A 6,000-nucleotide genomic window follows, 5' to 3' on the forward strand; every position below is an offset into this window, starting at 1 on the left:
AAAGAAATTAACAACAAGCAATTGATGAGAAAATCATGTAACTCAGATTTGATTAATCAGTAGAAGTAAGCAATTAAGATTCGTGAGCCTCCGCAGTCCAAGTATCATATGCTCTCACGAGGCCTTTGTGAGAGCACACCTATAAAATCATTAAATGTCAGATTTAGGAACCCAAATAGGTTTGGGTTCCTTCTTATGAAAAGAAGAATGGGATGCATGAGTGTTATGCAGTGAATTTTGCAATTTGGGTCTCCACACCAAATTTGTACTAAGGTGAATGGTGCAAGTATGTGCTATGTATCCTAACATGCCACATGAAAAACATCTAACTCCAGGAAAATAATTTCTTAATCGTTTCGGGTTATAATGCCTCTTCCTAGTTTTTGGCTTTAAATCAGATATTGATGTATTCCAATTTCTCTCAAGTGTATTAAATTTTCCTTTAAACCTCAAGTGAGAATTTTCTAAATCAATCTCCAAATAGTGGGTTTTATGCTCATATTCTTAAGTAGAAGCTTTAAAATTAGTTTCAAGCGAGGTGTAGGAAGCTTTCAAAGAATCATGCTCAATTATTAATTCAGAATGATTTTTATTTAAATCATCAAATTCATCAAGTAGTACTATCAATTTGAAAGTGATCTTTACTCAGAATTTCATGATCTTTTTGTAAGTTCAAAAACTCCAATTTCAAACTAGCGTGAGTTTTCTTGAGTTTTTTATATGATGCATGAATTTTCTCACATATTTCAAGCAATTGGTCATAGGTTGGTTGGAATACCTCTTCTTGGTCAGTTTGTTCAAAATCATCAGCCATTAAGCATAAGTTTGTTGTCTCCTCTTCAGGTTCAGTCTCAGATGTGTTAGATGTAGACTCCGCCCAGAAAGCCTTTTGGGCTCGCTTCTTATCCTTTTTGAACTTAGGTTTCTCTTCATTCTTTTCTTTGCTTGAGTGATCCTGAAGTGTAGGACAATCAGCTCTGACATGTCCAGGCTTCCTACATTCAAAACAAACAACATCAGAAGAACTTTTAAAATTTTTGTTATCCTTACCTTTTCTCCAATTCTGATGATGCTTGTGACTCTTTGTTAGAAAGTTTTTGAATTGTCTAGTAATGAAGGAAACTTTATCGCTTTCAAAACCCAGAAGAATTTGAATTTGTTTCATTGGCCTTTAGTGTTATAGTTTTCTCCTTGTTTTTCTCATCTGCATCAAAATTTCTTTAATTCACTCCTTACTCATAAGAAATGAGTGATCCAAGCAAGTTATCAATTGAATAAGCATTTAAATATTTGGATTTAGAAATTGCAGTGATTTTAGCATCAAAAGCGGAAGGCAAGCATCTCAAAATTTTGTTGACTTTTTCATAATTAGTGAGTTCTCTTCCTAAGGCATGCAAAGAAGTAACAAACTGAGTAAATCTCGTAGACATATCAAAAATTGATTCATGAGATTTCATACGAAAAAGTTCATAATCATGCAAAAGAATGTTCAATCGAGGTTGCTTAACTTCATTTGTGCCTTCATAAGTGATACACAATTTATCCCAAATATCTTTTCCAGTAGAGAAAGAAGAAACACACATGTAATCTTCATATTTTAAAGCACAGAAAAAATAGTTCAAACACTTTGCATTAAGTTGTGCTAAATCTCTTTCATCAAAAGTCTATTCAGTAAGAGTTACTTCAATTTTAATTCCATTAAGTTCACGAGAAGGTGGAGAATATCCTTCTTTAATAAACATCCACACATGATAGTCAATCGATTATAAAAAAGTAGACATGCGAGTTTTCCAAAAATATAAAAGAACATTATCAAATAAAGGTGGTCATATTATAGAATATTTTTTCGTTGTATTACAATTACTGTTGTTAGCCATGGATAAAAATTCCAAAAAATTTCAAACTTAATTTTTTTGAATCCCGCTCTGATATCACTTAAAAGTTCGTTAGAGATGTTAAGACCTTAAGAACTAGCCCGAGGATATCCAAGAGGGGGGTGAATTGGTATTTTAAAAAAATCTTCTTATAATTAAAGCACAATCACAAACCAAAATCACCACAGAAATCAAAGTGCAGAAAAATAAAAGCGGATATCAAAACAAAGAAAGATCACATTGGATTTATAGTGGTTCAGTCAACTCGACCTACGTCCACTCCCTAGAGGCATCCTTCGAGTAATGCACTACAAAAGTGAGTCTCCTTTTTCTCCCATAGTAAGGTGGAGAAGCCCTCACAAAAATTCTATTCAGTCAACCCCGACGAGGCAGAGAACTCAACTCCTTTTGCTTCCTCCTGAAGCAGACAGAGAACCCAACTCCTTTTGCTTCCTCTTGAAGCAGGCAGAGAACCCAACTCCTTTTACTTCCTCCTGAAGTAGGCAGAGGACCTCGACCAATTACTAAAGCTTACCTCCCTTGAACCCCAAAGACGAAGGACGAAGACTTGAGAAGACGCCTTGGAACCTTGATTAGAGCAACCTTTGTGAACCCCCTCACAAACTCCCCCTCACAAGTTCCTCCCTCTCTCTCCCCCTCTCTCCCTCTCCTCTTGGATCTCTCAGGTCAAGATAGCAGTTAAATGTCTTTTTGCATGAGAAAATTTGGGTCCTTTAAATAGAATTTCAAGAACCGACATTATCATCCAGGCTGATAGGAATATCGTCCCGACCGATCAGTACAAAATAAGCTCAATCAGTTGGGACAATTTGGGATAATAAAAAAAAAATTAGTTACATCAACCAGGCCGATAATATATTATCCTAGCCAATTAGTTCAAATATGAGTACGATCGTCCTGAACATCGCCTTGAGTAGAGTTTAGCTGATGTCAATCATCTAGGACATCATCCCAACCGATCCTTCGATCAGCCTAGCCAATTTGATTATATCAATCAACATTAATTACTTTCCATAATTACCAAATTAATTTAGGCATAATTGTGTTGCATCGTCTAGGCCGATGTAGAGATCATCCTGACCGATGTCCTAAAATAAAGAATACCTAAATTGATCATGGTTGCTGATTCTTTTTAATTTGAGCCTATCATCCTGGCCAATACAAGGATTATCCAGGACGATATACTTAATGACAGCTGCCTTAACCAGGATGCCCTAATTAGGGTTTTTATTTTTAATCGGATCGTCCTGGCTGATATGAACATCGTCCAAGCCGATGTACTCAAAATAGAAAAACACAAAAAATCCCTCAAGTGTGCGTGTGTACAAGATTACTTAGCTTCATGAACCACTTTTATAATAGACTTAAGAAAAAGAAAAACATTACAGACTGAATCAAACTAAATCTCCCAAATCTTGAGCTGGTCTTGAGTTGCATTCGATTTTGTAGACTTAAAAAGTTAGTAGGCAAGGCAGCCATTGAAAAACATGAATGTTTGTTATCATCAAAAGTCTAATCCATAATCTTAGATTCACAACATAGGTAGCTACCTAAGTCATTGCATCCTCTAAAAGCTAGATGCAGTGAGTTTTTTACTGTTAGGATATATATGAACTAATTAATTAGGGTAGATAACTTTTTTCTCTTTGTAGTAGGGATTGCGGGCAGTAATAGAGGAAGAAAGAATAGATAAGCTAGGATTAAATGTGGCTTATAGAAGAGGAGATGATGATAGAGTTAGAAAGTCTTCCCTTTATATATTCTCTCGAGCCTTTAAGTCATGCACTGGGAGAGGAAAAAGGACTTCTAAGCTTCTTTGTTGATAGTTTTATTTAACTGTATGACTTTCTAGATGTTTCTCTCTGAGGGATATAGCTAACTAAGGAAGCCTGGATGATATCCAAGAGTGGAGGATAGGGGAATACCATTCCTTGCCTCTTGGATAGGCCTTTTAGGTTCCTCTATTTATCTTCTTGTTGAATTACTCTAAGAATAAGACCTTAAGGATTGCATTAAAAGAGGATATAATCCTTTACATCATTATTGTACTTGTAGTTGATAATGTAAGGATTATATTCTATTTTTCACTAGTATGCAAAATGTATGTTTAATAGGGCTCTGACCTCCTCAATCTTTATAAAAGAATCCAACTCGAAGGAGTGAGTTAACATAGTTGAACGGTGCAAGAAGACTAAATCAAGTGTTGTGGTTTGATTAATGAAATGTAGCATGCTATTTTGTCACAGAATTCAAGCGAATAAGAAGATGACTAAGCCTATTCGCCCCACAAAGATATACCACCTTTATTCCAGGAGAGAATTCCTCAATTTTAGAAAATGTCATTGAAACCATCTTATTCCATATTTAAAAACCGACTATGGTAGGGTAGGTTTGGCATAAAAAAAAAAGTCCAGCTCCGTTGTATCTCTCATGATCCTCTGCAAATTGAAGCCTGCTATCTTGGTGAATCAACCAACTACCCCCAGCTATCAAGATTTCATTGGGTCTTCGGTAGTTCAACTACTAAATATATAGAGATGCCTTCCCAAGATCTATTCAGTGTGGGTAAGGATACACTCTTCTTGCCTTCTTCCTGACAAGAAGTAGCAGCGCCTAAGAATCCAAGAACTACCATAATAATAAATGCGTTCAATGTCTAATAATGAAACAAAAAGGATGAATTGAAATATAGATACTACATCAAAATTGGGCCCAAAGAACGGAAAGTTCTTTTAAAAAGTTTCTCCTATATACATGGCTTAACTTCACTTACATACCCGGTTCCGGCTCAAACAATATTCTTTGAAAATAATTGAATCTAGGCTTTTCAATGACCTGACCCTTCAATCTTGTAAACTAGTAGAGACTAAAATGGAATAATAAGAAATGAATGGGGAGGAATAACCAATCGATGAAAGAACATAAAACCATTTTTTTTAATAGAGGTACAGGAAATGGTTTGGCAATGAAGTAGGTGAAGTGGTTGGATTTTTCAAGTTGTTCTACTTATTGTGATTCCAAGAGCAAAACGAGAATGAATACCACACAGAAGATTTAAGACTGGGCTCCCTAGTGAAAAGTTTAACCGATCTATTCTGGATCAACAGAATTTGTTTGAAAGTTGTAACTTGGCAAAACCACATAAAAGATGACTTATTTGAATAACCTGGTAACCTATAAATTATAGAAGTTAGATCTTTGGCAATCAATAAGCACTTAAAAAAGACAATTTGAGTGCACCATCTTCTTTCTCATTTTGAAAAAAAGGTTAGGGAGAAAAGGGAAACAACAGAGGGATCCGAATCAGACCTAAATGGGAATGACATTAAAAGTCTTTTTCAAAACCTACCATTAAGGGTGTGACAACGATATATGGTAAGAATAAAAAAAACTCATTATTGGTGTTCCGAAAAAGATCTGCTTATGAAATAGTGAAAGAAAGATTTGTCTCATTTCCTTACCTTATTTCTTCATTCTTTCGAATTCATTCACTTTGACGGCTAGTTCTGAAACACATGTAACATCATCTTATTCAACCAACCTCCACCGCCATTTACATTAATGGGTGTATAGCACAAAAGAATTGATTCTAAACTAAATAGCTGCTTATATACGCTTACTTAAAGACTAACTTTCTTAGGCAGAAAAAAATAAAAGAGAAAGATCACGATATGTTCAAGCTGAATGCAAGAGTGATGATCTGAAAGCAAGAGTTATTTAGAACAGAAAAGATAATATCTAAAGAAATGATTTAGCTATATGCTTCATTATATGAGATGATTGCACAAAATACAAAAAAACGTTCTCCCTCCTTGGTGCTCCATGCCATCTTGTGATTGGTTCATGACCTCCATCACGTAATCACCTAATAGACACATCAATCGGATTCTCGATCAGCCCCTTTCTTCTTGAGCTTTTGCATCTCTAGCCATATAAGGAAGGCCAACTTATTATGCACCTTGTCTTTGCAAACTTCTATTTTGTATAGATTTACCAGTGTTGTTGTCCCACAAACCTTATCTTCAACTTCTTGAAGTTTTTTTACTGCATTTTCAATGCTAGTCACCGAGGCACTTGGAACCTAATCTATTAGGAAAAAAAAAGG

General features: G+C 35.3%; 1 pseudogene; it reads right to left on the bottom strand.

The window, feature by feature from the left end:
• Positions 1-4,738: 4,738 nt before the first annotated feature.
• Positions 4,739-5,348, bottom strand: LOC110113365 (annotated as a pseudogene).
• Between the last annotated feature and the right edge of the window lie 652 nt (positions 5,349-6,000).

The sequence above is a fragment of the Dendrobium catenatum genome, unplaced genomic scaffold (genome assembly GCF_001605985.2).
Source record: "Dendrobium catenatum unplaced genomic scaffold, ASM160598v2 fragScaff_scaffold_776, whole genome shotgun sequence".
Lineage (NCBI taxonomy): Eukaryota > Viridiplantae > Streptophyta > Magnoliopsida > Asparagales > Orchidaceae > Dendrobium > Dendrobium catenatum.